Source organism: Amaranthus tricolor, chromosome 10 (assembly GCF_026212465.1).
Source record: "Amaranthus tricolor cultivar Red isolate AtriRed21 chromosome 10, ASM2621246v1, whole genome shotgun sequence".
Taxonomy (NCBI): domain Eukaryota; kingdom Viridiplantae; phylum Streptophyta; class Magnoliopsida; order Caryophyllales; family Amaranthaceae; genus Amaranthus; species Amaranthus tricolor.
In genome coordinates this window covers 20,725,003-20,739,373 of record NC_080056.1, presented here as the reverse complement: position 1 = coordinate 20,739,373, position 14,371 = coordinate 20,725,003, and the positions used below count along the sequence as shown (strand labels likewise).

The 14,371-nt window shown below is 32.6% G+C and overlaps 1 long non-coding RNA gene across 17 annotated transcripts; it reads left to right on the top strand.

Annotated features, from left to right (window-relative positions):
- Nucleotides 1–1,095: 1,095 nt before the first annotated feature.
- Nucleotides 1,096–9,675, top strand: LOC130825718 (uncharacterized). 17 transcript variants are annotated; one of them, XR_009046933.1, is made up of 11 exons: nt 1,096–1,383; nt 1,649–1,697; nt 2,388–2,456; nt 4,941–5,144; nt 5,226–5,286; nt 6,745–6,923; nt 7,911–7,965; nt 8,042–8,260; nt 8,355–8,447; nt 8,517–8,641; nt 8,720–9,675. It is a non-coding gene; the product is annotated as an uncharacterized LOC130825718 (long non-coding RNA). The 17 variants fall into 17 exon arrangements; XR_009046923.1 differs by having other exon boundaries at nt 5,378–7,965; XR_009046921.1 differs by having other exon boundaries at nt 5,226–7,965.
- Nucleotides 9,676–14,371: the final 4,696 nt, after the last annotated feature.

Genomic DNA, 14,371 nt, shown 5'->3' with positions numbered 1-14,371 from the left:
AATATGATTTTGACTTTCATCAAGGGGGAGATTGAAGACTTAACTCCTTTTAAGTGATGATATTCAAGACACATATTAAATTAATCATTAAATTGAGAAATTATATTTATTTGATTAATTGGTCCAAAACCACATTTGGTAAAAATTGTTTTAAATAATATTTTAATCATAATATTTTTAGTCTAAGAATAACTTAAGTTTAAATTAGTCTTACGTTTATGAGCTACATAAATTAGACTAAGTATTATTCATATTTAGATTACACGGTTTTATATTTGCTAAATTATGATAATTGATTTACTTAGTTATTTAGGACTCTTTGTGCTAAATATAAGCTTTCCTAAAACTGTGGAATCGATTTTCCTTTGTTTATAGATGTGTTTTCAAGTGTTCTTAATTTAAAGAACACGGTGTGAGATCTTCCTAGTGATCTAACTTCTATTAATAAAAGTGGTTGAATTCTTAGGGTTAGAAAGGAACCTATAGGCGAGGAGTAGGCTATTGATAGCTAAACCTTGATATTAAATCACTTGCTTTGTCTTACTTTATTTTAAGATTTGTTATTCGGCCTAAGAATAGTTTCCAGAAAATTGTTTGAAGAAACTTACAAACTCTTGAGTTAACTGCCCAGACAAAAATTTTAAACAGCCATACTCATTATTCATCCCCCTTCTAAAAGAGTTATAGATCTCCTATCAACCTTCAATTACTGTTTTGAAATGGTTAGAATTGAAAAAAGAGGAATAAATGCAAAATAACGGTAGAATTAACTTGGCTTTTACAGCTAAGGGCTCGTGTATTTCAATTCCTTTTGACTTAAATCTTCACTACAAGAATAATGCTATTAGGCCACAAATATTTTGACTTATGGGCTACAAAAACTTTGTGGCACATTGTTAATATTAGGCGACATATCGTTGTGGCTCAATTTAAACTATTGGGCGTCAAAAAAAATATTTATGGTCCTATAAGTCTATCTATTGCTACAACATCATTTTTTGTAGCCCAAATTATTGTTATGCAGCACAATAAGATTAAAATTTGTGGCCCAACAAATTATAAAAATCCCGCAAAAATTTTTAGTTCCCTCCATATACCAAAATTTTGTATAGTATAAAACCTAAAAATGAACCAACTGCCTTAAATCTCTCATCCCACTCAGTTCACAACTTCCCATCTTCTCCACCAGTGAGTTCTGCGCCATTGCCGAACGGTTGCTGCTGCTTGTTGCCGGCTGATTGTGCCATCTTCTTAACCAGTGAGTTCTGCGCCATTGCCGAACGGTTGCTACTACTTGTGCCATTGCCGGCTTTGCCGACACCAGTGAGTTCTGCGCCCTCTTGAATTTTAGCCTCTTCTACACACTAATCCTCTAATAATTAGGTAAAACTCTTGAAGTTGAATTAGAATTTAGAATCTAGTTAATTTTATATTGTGAATTTGAGTATGATTTGATTTGGGTATAATTTTAGTTTGCTTTAAACTATGATAATTTGAATTTTATTTTTGTATGATATAATTTAATTTAATGATAATTTAGTTTTGTATTTCTTTGTTAATGGGTACAACTAATGGGATTTGTTTTTCTTTAATCATTTTTTGGCGGTAATTAGGTTGTTAATATGTCCTAACCCTTCCTTCTTTGTAGATTATTGCTGAGGACTAATGAACTGATTTTTCTGAACTGGAAACGAAAAGTATGTTTTCTTAAAAATTTACTTTTTTTTTGTTTCTAATATACTCAATGGAATTAATTTTGGTTTTCTTTAATGATATTGTTTGAACTCCATAATGTGTATGATTAGATAATTCTATGTTTAGAATTTATGGTCTGCTTATATTTTATCAGTGTTAGAGTTGCATTTGAACACTTTCAATGGAGAAAAAAGAACAGATTGGGTGGTGGACTATTTCATTTTGATTTTTGATTGATGAAACCTTTGAACACTATTTTTTCTAGTGCTTTTGTATGGAAGAAGGAGAAGGAACTAAAGGGTATGGGTAAACCTTGCCAAGTTTGCGTCTGCATGATTTTATAGCCTCATGACTTAATTTTTTGGTTATGTGTCTTTTTGCCATAAGAGTCATGTAATAGTCTTAGGGGCATAATGTACTCTTTTCATGCTCCGTTTTGTTCAAGGTTGATACTATTGCCCCTGGGGATCCTATTATTCTGTTCCTCTATACCTTCTCCCATTGTGACATATTTGTGCTAGTGCTACTTTAATTCAATACAAACTAATCCTTGTAGTGTAAGTATTCATGATTTAACCGGTCTTTAAATATGACAATAGTATTAGTTAAAGATTCGTTAACAAAAGGTTATGTAAAACTTTATCTCTACAATTATTCTCTCATTATTATTTTTATGCTAATGAACTATGTAGAGTGAAGGCTATACACTCGAGAAAGAAAATTTGGAAAAAAATGAATTCACCTTCAACAAGCAGTGCAAGGTATCCATTTATATCAGTGTATTTTATTTAATAGAAGAAAAGTTTTTGTGAGTATTTTATAATTATTCACCAGTTAGATTGTCATTTTATTTGGCTAGTATTCATTTTTTTCATTGTTTTGAAGCGTGAATATGGATCAGAGTTGGATGAATCATAGGGGAATTAATGATAGAAGAAATGTGTCATACGTTAGTGGAGTTAATTGTTTTTTAGAGTTTGCTTTTAAAGATAAGGAAGTCGGTACTAATCTAGATTTCCTTGTTTAAAATGCAACTTTCAGCTATTTCATGATAGACGTACAATGAAAAATCATTTGATAGGTTTAGGCATTGTTAGGGATTATAATCCTTGGGTTCACCATGGAGAGAGTATAACTAATAATGGTATTAATGATGAAGGAATTGAGTCAGAGTCATACACTAGTGAGGTTGATTTGAATACGGATAATTTTGTGATGGGCGATGATCTTGTTGATTTATTATTTGATGCAACAACATCGCATGATGATTCAAGGTTCCCTTCTAATGTAGAGTCATTTGGAGAATTTGAAGATAGGGATAATGAAACGCCTAAGGAATTTGAACATTTGATGCAAGATTTAGAAGCAGATTTATACCCAGGGTGTAAAACATATAAGAGGCTTGAGTTTATTGTAAACTTGCTCCATAATAAAGTAAGTGGGAATTGGACTGGCCATTCATTTTCAATGTTACTTAAATCTTTGCACAGGGCTTTTAATTTTGATTTATCCTTTCCAAAAAACTTTTATGAAATAAAAAAGTATACCAAAATGCTAGGGCTGGACTATGTTAAGATTGATGCGTGTGTTAATCATTGTGCTTTGTTTTGGAAAGAAAAATGAGGGGAAAGATAAATGCCCGATATGCGGTGCTTCAAGGTGGAAAGAAAGATCTAATATTCAAGGTGGTGATTCGGATAATGATAGTGAGAGAGAAAATGTGGTGGCAAGAGAACCACACTTAGTTTTACGTCATTTTCCGCTTATCCCATGGTTACAAAGAATGTTTGCTTGTTTGGAGTTAGCCTGTCACTTACGTTGGCATAAGGAAAGGCATGTTGAAGATGATGGGATTTTGAGGCATCCATCTGATGAGTTATATCCAGAGTTTGATGCAGATGCACGTAGTTTAAGGCTAGGTTAGCCACTAATAGGTTCAATCTTGGAGGTCATATGAGCAGTAGGTATAGCATTTGGCCAGTTTTTATTGTTTTATATAATTTGCCTCCATGGATGTGCATGTAGAGTTATTATATTATTATGCCTTTATTAATTCCCAGTCCCAAATCTCCCGGAAATGACATTGATATCTACAACCATTACTAGATGAGCTTAAAAAATTGCGGGGGCCTGGAATAAGAACATGTGATGCATATAGCAAGGAAACATTTGTTATGCGTGCTGCTTTGATTTGGATCATCAATGACTTTCCCGCATATGCTAATTTGTCTGGTTGGAGAACTAAAGGGAATCTTGCATGTCCTAATTGTCCTAAAGATACATGTTCTAACAAGTTGTGGCATGGCTGCAAATGGTGCTACATGGGACATCGTAGATTTTTAGATATTGACGATAAGTGGAGACTTAATCGAAACTTTTTTAATGGAAAAACAAAAAGAGGCCTTCCACCCGCATCTCTTAGTGGTTATGATGTTTGGAAAAAGTGACATTCATAAGTGCAAGAGAGGACCACGATATTGGTTCATCAATGGAAGAAAATAAGTTGTTTGTTTGAGTTACCATATTGGAAAAATCTTTTGCTTAGACATAATTTAAATGTTATGCATGTAGAGAAGAATATTTGTGATAATATCATCGGGACTTTACTTGAAGTAACCGGAAAAAATAAGGATTCATTGAATGCTCGTTTGGATCTTATTGAAATTAAAATGCACTCAAAATTACAAGCGAAATTGGTAGGACATACATATGAAATTCCTCGAGCACCGTTTAACTTAACATTAGCAGAAAGGAGGAAAATTGTTACTTTATTGTCAAAGATAGTTGTTCCTGATGGATACTCATCGAACATTGCAAGGTGTGCCACTATAGAGGTCGGAAAAGTTATAGGCATGAAAAGTCCTGATTGCCATGTTTTAATGCAAGATTTGCTTGTTCCTATATTTTGTGGTGTCTTGGATGAGAAGGTCTTAGAGCCTTTTAGTGAGTTAAGCGCATATTTGTTCTAGCTTTCTTTGATGTTATGGTACACCTTTGTGTACATTTGGCTACTGAGGCAAAGTTGGGAGGACCTGTACATTATCATTGGATGTATGCATTTGAAAGGTGATGAAAAATCTTCGATTTGTTATTCCTATATTTTTTATAGCATATGTTTAGTATATTGACTTAATGTGTGATAGGTTGATGCGTATATTTAAGTCTTATGTTTGTAATAAATCTTGCCCCGAGGGATCAATTGCAAATTCAGTAATTGCAAGAGATTGTCTTACATTTTGTTCAAGGTACATGAACATGATTGAGACTGATTTTAATCGTGCATTGAGGAATGATGGTGATGGTCAGAAACAAACCCACTCCTTGTCGGTGTTCAGTAATAAAGGGAAGCCATTAGGAAAGATGAATGTAGAAGATTTGACCTTTGATGAATGGAAATTGGCGTAAGTTTATATTTTGAAAAATTGTGATGAGGCAAGATTTTTTATAGAGTAAGTATTTGGGCTCTTATTTTGTGTTCGTGCATTTATTTACAATGAAAAATGATTCTAAACTACTCTTAAACTTCATAGTGAATATGAGAATGAGAATGGTGATTCAAGGATCGACTTGTGCGATTGGTTCAAAAATAAAGTAAGCACAATTAGTACATTTACACTTTTGTCTTAAAATTAATTTTATGTTTGAATTTTCTTATTGTTTTTTATTCTCGATTCATTTTTAGATAACCAAACTTTGGAACGAAGGAGACAAAATGGTAAATGAGGAGTTTTTGTGCTTGGCCAGAGGGCCATTGAAGTGTGTAATGGCCTATGAAGGATATGTTACTAATGGATTTAGGTTTCATACTAAAAAGCGACAAAGAAAGAGGAAAACACAAAATAGTGGTGTCATGGTCAAAGGAGATGCAGACAGTGGCCAAAGAGATTTTTATGGCTTATTAGAGAAGGTGATTGTGTTGGAATATGATTCCTTAAAAATAGAACAAGTCCTAGAGTTGTTATGTTTAAGTGCAAGTGGTTTGATGTCTATGATGATTGAAAAGGAATTCAAAAGGATAAGTTTGGAGCTACTCTTGTTAATATTAGTCGTAAATTAAAAACAAATGAGCCATTTGCATTAGTATCTCAAATTGAACAAGTTTTTTATGTCCCTACTCATAATGAACCCCAATGGAGGATTGTAATTAAAACTAAACCTCGAAACTACTTTGATTTCCCTAATGATGAAGATGATAATGATGATAAGTCATCATGGATCAAGTAGAAACTGAAGAAGTCAATGCTGTACATGAGGGTGAACATATTGATGATGACAATTATCCAGTTAGGAATAATATGGCACCAAACTATGTTGATAATGAACCTATAGAATTCAATGATGGTAATGTTGATGTTGATGAAGAAATTGATGATGAATCAAGTGGTAATGATGAAGAGTTCTCAGATCGTGAATCAAGCATATGTTCTTTAGATAGAGAACTTGAAAATGTTAACTTGAGTAGTGATAGTGAGTCTTCTATTAGCGATGTCTAAAAGAAATTTTCAATAATTTAATATTTTTATTGGTAAGAAATTTGTTCCTTTGAATTGAACTTTCCATTGTTGAACAAGGAACCTTTCAATATCTATTATTACTAAGGGAATGAACTGCAGAATTCAAGAAAGTCGGTTGTCTTTGACACAAGCCGACACAATTGTAACTAATACTCAGGGTACTCAATTGAGTTATCGTCAAAACCGAAGATTACAACAAGCTAATAGAGCAGCAGCTACAACAGATGAGACACATTTATACTATTATTGTCATCTCTTCAATTTGTTAGGTAGCATATTTGGACACCATGTAGTGGATTTATGGTAGTGTTACTTGAGGGCTTAAAATTAGGTGAGATAATCTATCATTAAGACAGTAAGCAAAACTCCCACCTGAAAAAGATGAAGGAAGGTGTTTTCTGCATGGACATTTTGGAAAATACTTGGGGTGTTTAAATACTTACAGAATTATATAATGAAAGCTTCATATCAATTATCAATGTTTGAATTACTGCATTTGCATGACCTATTGATACTTCCTCTGTTTTATTTTTAGTTTATCACATTTGCGTAGACCTAGTAGGGGTTCAAAATCACGTCGCTGGAGGGAGAAACACCAACACAAAAACCATTTGCAACAATTTCAGACGATATGCGACGTGTTGGTGAAAGGGCTACTGAATTTATTTGTGATTGTAGTAGATGGGTAAGAGAATATTGCACTCTTAAAACTAGGTAAGCTTCATAAACAAAATCATATTTTAAGGGCTTGTTCGACATCATTTATGCTATTCATTTAAAACTATTATTGATGTATGATTCACATTATCACTTCATCTCTGATCACGCATATGCATCAATGTATGACTTCCTCAACTTCTGTCATCTGCATTCTGTGCTGAGTTGCTGTTCTGATTTGCTAGTGTTGCTCTAATTATTACAGACACACACATTGATATCACTACTAAACTGATCAGCAGTCTACTGTCGCAGTTCTACATCTGAACACAGCCTGTTGGCTGTTGCTGCTAATGATATCACAACTAAGTCATATCATCATTGAACACTCACAAAGATTCATTTGATCATATTCTTCTTAGATAGAAGTGACCTTAACTTAATTAAGGGCCAAAAATTATGTTACATTATGCTAAAACATCAAACTAAGAATATATTACTATGGATCAAGAGGGTTGCCAAAAGGAGAGCGAACAGAAGATTCTCCCCTTCCAACCTTGTAGCATTCAATGTCTATCTTTATCTACAAGAAAATCTTCTTGGTAGTTAGCCTTTATCATAACCTTAGCTTGCCTCACGAATTCCCGGTCTTAAGGCGGCTGCCTTAATCCAGCCCGTGCTGAACGCACCTGCCACTGCTTGTATGTTTCAGGCCTATGTATTCTCTCCGAACCCTCACACGCTACCACATTTATAAGCTCTTTTGCATAAACCCCCATACACACTGCCACTGTTTGCTTGCACATGCTATTGTTCTACACACAGATGCTGCTTCACTACTGTACTAAAACAACTACTGTTCTGAATATTCCTCCCTACCCCTAAATTATCCATACCCTTAGCATAAGCATTATAGACTCCTAATGTAATGAAGCTTCATATATTGTTGTTGCCAGTATAGTGAGTTTATCCCATAAAACTATTCTATGTTGTGGTCTTCAATATACAAAAAAATTATTTTGATTAGTTCAACATTTTTGCTAGGAACTGGGTTGGCATGGATCGAGAATGCAAGGAAAGGTTGTATTCTAAGATTCTGGTAATAAAAGGTTTTTATATGTTATTTTCTTAGTAATAGAGGAAGGAGTATGATAGTTTTTGGGTTTTTTTTGCAGGGTGAATGGGATTTACCAAAATTTGTTGATGGAGTCAATGTGAAAGTAGCATTGAGTTGTCAATGTGCAGCTTTAGATTGAGGTTGGCGATAACATTTGAAGGAGAAATGTTTTATCGGATATTCAATTGCTGCTGCAAAAGCAAACAAACCTCCTGAGATAGATGTTAATCAGTGGAATTGGGTAATTGATCACTATTGGAATGATCCTAAAACCAAGGTCAAACATTAGACCTATCTTTAACTTATAGCTACAATAATAATAATAATGGGTCTTAAATTAATATGTGTATCTGATTTGAATTTTGTTTTAGAGCATAAGTGAAAAAAACAAAAATGCTAAATTGAAGCAAACAATCAAGCATTCAAATGGAGCAAAATCTACTGCAAGACTTTTAGATAAAATGGTATTTTGTTTTTTCCCTATATATGACTATATTAAACATAAATAAATGATATATTTTTTCTTTATGTAGGAAAATGAACCTCCACATATACCGCAAGATTCACAACAAGATAATGCAGAAGTTTTAGAACAAGAACCTTCGACACAAGCCGATAAAGAACCACTATACGTGAGACTATATGATAAGTCCCATAGGTATATCGGGATACAAATTCTTTTTTGTAAGATTTATACAAATTTGCTGTTACTAACAATAATTTAATTGAATGATAGGCATGCCGTTACCGGATTAGACCCAGATGCAACTGCCAATCTCCAAGCACTTAGGGATTTGCATGAGAAAGAAATTGAGGAAAAAGGTGCTGATAACCTCACACCTCAAGAAGCGTATGCAAGGGTCTTTAAGAATTGTAGTGGTTATACAAAAGGCCTTGGTTACGGCCAAAAATGGAAAAAACAACAGCTCCCGATTCTGAGGTTAGGGAAGAATTTCAACAAATGGAGCAAGCATTTGCAGTGAAAGAGTTTGCTCTCCGACTTGAAATTGAAAGGTTGAAACAAGAAATGACCGAAAAAGAAAACAAGAGGGTCGAAAGAGAGAACCAGTTAAAACAAGAGTTGATGGCCGAGATAGCAAGGTGATGCGTGATTCAACCTAAACTGGTATGTAAATATGGCTTATAACCCACATTTATTGTTTTGATTTACTTGAAGTGAAGTGTTTATGAACGATATGAACAACGCGATACACTTAGTTGCATCCGTGAAAGTCACATTTCCTATCTCTTTAATCCTTGTGAGGATATTGGTTTGATTAGTCTCTTTATCTCTTGGAGCAATAATATATTAGATTAGAGCTTCGTGTATATGGTTGGTTTTTTAAGTGTTTTTAATTGCTATCTCATTACAAGATGATTGTTTTTATCGAAACCTAGTTTCGTGGCTGCTATTGCTGGTATTGGTGGGATGTTTTCCGAGGGTCTGTGCTGTTGCTGATTGGGGTTTTGCTTTATGTTCTGTCTGCTGCATTGTGTTCTGATCTGTGGTGGTTGTGCGTGGTCTGTGGTGGTGTTGCCTGCATGCTAGCTGTTGTGGTGGGTTTTCAGTATGTGTTCTGGATGTGTAGCTGCTGCTTGCGCTTGGTTGTTGTTCCGTGTGTGCGTGGGTGTGATGCTATCTGCTGGTTGTTGCTTACTGTTTGCTGCTTGGATGAGGGTGAATGATGGGTGTGCTGCTATATATATATATATATATATATATATATATATATATATATATATATATATATATATATATATATATATATATATATATATATATATATATATATATATATATATATATATATATATATATATATATATAAAAGCCATTGAGAAGAGGTTGAAAATGAGAAGGGTAAGAAGAACACTACACCCTTGATTTCACTAAAATAAAAAAAATTTATGGTCACGTTTGAGCCAAATACTCATAATTGTAAAAGTAACTATGTTACACAGAAAGGTAACTATGAAATAATTTTTAAAATGTTCTTAATTTATAACGTGACCTGTACTAAAATTCTGAAAATTTGCATAATCTTATGCTCGCCTAAACCGCACGACCTAGCTGTTTGACCGACCAAGCTTGATCGACACAAGCCAACTTCGCTCGACCTGGTTGAGCGGCCTTCAGAATTTTCCTGCTCAGCTTTTGTCTCTAATGCAAGTCTTTTGTATGCTCAAGCAAGCTTGGCTCGACCCAGTTTTCGTCAAGTGGGCTTAGAATGGCCTACTTTAGCCCTTTTTTGCCTTGTTTTCTTAACTTGGGTCATTGAGGCTTAGATTCCTTGAGCTTTCGGAGTTAAGTGAGTAGAGTATGTGCCAAATGTACTTGATTTGTGATCGATTTTGACGAGGATTACCAGAAATGGACAAAAACACTAAAATTACCGACGAAGCATTAAATCCAAATAAAGCAAGCATAATTATGCAAATGAAACAGACCCTTTTCTAGCCGCTTAAATAATTTTAATTAATTAAGTATAAATGGGATTAATTTTTCTTAAGCGTATTATTTTATTGGGACTACGTATAATAGTTTATTACCTTTAAGTATTAGTCGTATTAAATTTTAGGTAAAAGAAAATGGGTAAAAATATCTTGTCATGTGATGACACATGAAAACTTAAGTGTCAAACATTGATTAGGTTTAGTGACAGAATTTGCTTACTCATTCTTTTGATGACTACAAACATCTTAACAAGAGAATATGATTCTCATATTATTCATCATCATCAATGAGAAAAATAATCAGTGAACAAACTCTTTTACCCAGGAAACCAAAAATCCTCTATAATCCTATTTCTCATCTCTCTATGTTGGAAATTCTCAAATAGAAAGAAGGAATTGATACTCATAAATTATGTGTAAAAATAGCAAGTTAAGGGAATCAAGCAAGGTTTTAATGAAAGATTAAATTGAGAAAAGTGAAGTTAAAGTTTCTTAATTGGGTTTTTATTGAAGTTAGGGTTCATAGAGCATCAAAGTTTGGTTATAATCAATTAGAAGTTGTCAAAAGGTTTATTTGAAGGTTGATTGAAGTTAAAGCTTTGAAAAGGGCAAAGTCCATCCATGGTTTTCAAAAACCCTGCATATCAAGTTTTAATGGAGATTTGCTCATAAAAGAGGTGAGACACATTTAAAGCTTTTAATTTTGAGTAATTGATTTTATAAAGAAAATTCATTTGATCTATGACTATGATTTTAATTCAATATATTGTTTATTATTGAAAATCTTATTTGTTATGGTTTGAGTTTGTGATGACTAAGTTATTGTTAAGATTATTGAATTTAAACTTTTATTTTGTATTCACGTTGAACTTAGGTGATTATGATATGTTTTTGGTTGTAGTTTGAGTATCAATTAGATTTATTTGGGTACATTATGATATCATATTAGGTTTCTAGTATCAAATCGAGTTTCTTATCAAGTTTTGGGTTTTTGTTTAATATTGATTAGTAATAGTTATTTGGGTTTAATTTCTACATCAATTCGGTAATTAGTTCAAGTATTGAAGTTGGATTCATTTGGATTCTCTTTGAGTTCTAATTCATATGGTAGTATATGATTAGTGGTTACAATTTGGAGTTTTGATTCATCTTTAATGTTTAAAAGCAAAGTTCATTTATAGTTCTTAAAAATTCAGATTCTGCCTTCTCTGTTCTTGGCTGATTTTGAGCCATTTCGAACCATTTATGGGTTCTGGTGTCTGCATATGATTTGTAGAGCTCTGAGTCGCGATCGTGTGGTCACTTGAATCGCCTCTGAGAGAGTTATGTCCAAAATCCTAACAGACTGTCATGGTAATCAAGAATAATCAATTATGAGATTAATTGTTCAAATTAGGATTTCAATTGGGTATTCATTAATCAAATATTTAGGATTATATTATGTTTCTTTATTGGATCATTATGGATGGTATGAGTTTGTTGACTATTATTAATGGTGATGTAAAAAGGGAGTTTGGATTTTCACACTTTGGAGTTAGAAGTTGATGCACACAAGGTGTTTGTTCAAATGCATCAATGAAGTTCTTTGGTTTTCTAATTTGATTTTTGGTTGAAGAAATTTGCTTGTTTTATATTAGAAGCTTTTTGCTGAATTAATTAAAGTAGCTTAAAAAGGAGACTAATTTTGATGTTCATCAAGCCATTGAAAGACTTACTAGATAAAGTAGATCTTGGTTATGATTTTCTAAAGTTTTGTGTGTGATTTTGTGTGATATTAATCTTGCTGAGAAAGTAATTCTACAAACACTGCTATCTTTTAAAGTTAAATTCAAGTTAGTTCATATTTTTATAAGTATTATTTTGCTGCTGATTGTTTGGCACAAAATTGTATAATGAAAAAAGGATACTCAAATTTTTGGATTTAAGCTGAGTTCAGAACTGGGTCTGAATCGTGGCTGCATATCGCGAGGATCCATGCGACTTGTATATAAATGTCAATACCAAACGCTCTTTTAAAATAATTATGGTTTTGATAAATTAATGTTTTAAAAGAGTTACCAAATGAGCAAAAGATTAAATTGGAGATGTTTGTTTATAACTTGTATATAAATGTTATAGTCGGATTACTCAACAATTCAATTGTTGACAGTCTTTGAAGGGTTCTATTCCGTATGGGGGATAGATCCATTTTTAGGTTAGCTCTGCTTTGGAGACGATGCCTACTTGTATTATATGTTACATGCAAGGCAAAGACTTCTTTTTGAAATACATAATGTAAATTAGATATTTGTAAATTAAATTGTAACAATTTCATAATGTTTTGTAAATAGTATTCACTTAATTATGTAAAAAATTTTAAATACTCTAATATTGGTTTGCTTTGACTATCGAGCCACAGATCGGATTCAGCCCAAGCTTCTATAAGTCTTTCGGTGTACTTTTTAGATAATATTATTATACTGTTACGCTGCTTAAGGTTGTTTCAGCAAAATCCCAACTTAATTAACCCTAATAATAGAGATAAAATATAAATAAAATGCACCTAACAAAATCCTTCGCAAAAGATATAATATTTGCCCCATATCAAAATAATATTTAAAATAATATTCAAAACAAAGTACAAAAATACTATGCAAAAGAGGAATATTCAGTGACCGTTATATAGTAAACTTGATCTATATATCTATCAACAACGGATGATCGTCATCGCCTAAAAATAGTTCTTGCAAGAACTAAACAGGAAAGGTTGCTCGAGATGGATTTGAAAAGCCCATACGTGGAATCAAGCTCTAGGATTTTAATTCCCATTTTATCATAAATAAAGGATATTTACAATGTTTAGTACTTTATAACAAAACTTTAAGTAAACATGATTTTATAATCTCTTTAAATAAATACAATATTAGCATACTTTATTTTATCAATTATAATTACATAATACGATTAATTTTTATTAAAATCATTTTACAATACAAATATTATTATATAAACAAAGCAATCCACGCAAAACAACTAAACAAAAAACTGCAGGGGGATCCTTGTGAGCCGTGAGTAAACTTCAAAAAGGATTAACCTACACATAATTTAGAATATAAAATGGAGATATTTAAGACTTACTTTAACAAATAAAAAAGATGGAAGATGATGCTGATTACTTAGGCCCTTCTATCCCAACAAAATCTATAATCAAAGATAAACTCCAATTTAGCTTTCGCATAAGTCTACACTGATTTTGTAAAGATCTAATTTAAATCTCAAGAACCCTAATTTCTAATTTGAGTGCTTCTAATATGAACACATACTATTTAATTCATGGTAGTTTATGAACTTAGTATGAAAAAGTAGGTTGATTATCAGTATTTGGGGAAGTCTTATGCACGAGAAGAGAAAGAATTAAGATTTTTGAAACTAAAGAAGAAGTAGATGAATAAGAGGGTTTTGTTTTGGTGGGTCATGACTTTGGGTGAGTCGTGAATGTAGGTGGCAATATTAGGAGAATTTAAGCTTCCTACTCACGTTTATCGAGTATGATGTGTATTATAGACCCATACTTTCTATGGTATAATTTATTTTGTCCTAAAAATAATAAAAACTCATATCCAAAAATCGTAGTAAAATTTTACTTTTAAAATGACAAAGTTATTTACTTATTATAATAATAATTTTTTTAATGAAAATTTTGTAACTGTTTCATTTTCCCCTACTTAAGAAATTTTGTTTCCAAAATTTACGTACCTTTAAAATAAATGTGAATATCGACTTCTCATCTCAGATTCTTTCTCCCAAGTCGCTTCCTCTTCCTCGTGGTGAGTCTACATTACTTTCACTAGGGTAACGGACTTATTCCTCAATTATTTAACCCGCGGATCAAGAATCTTCAATGGTTTCTCCTTATAACTCAGAGTTTCATCAACTTGTAGTGGCTCGCAGCTCA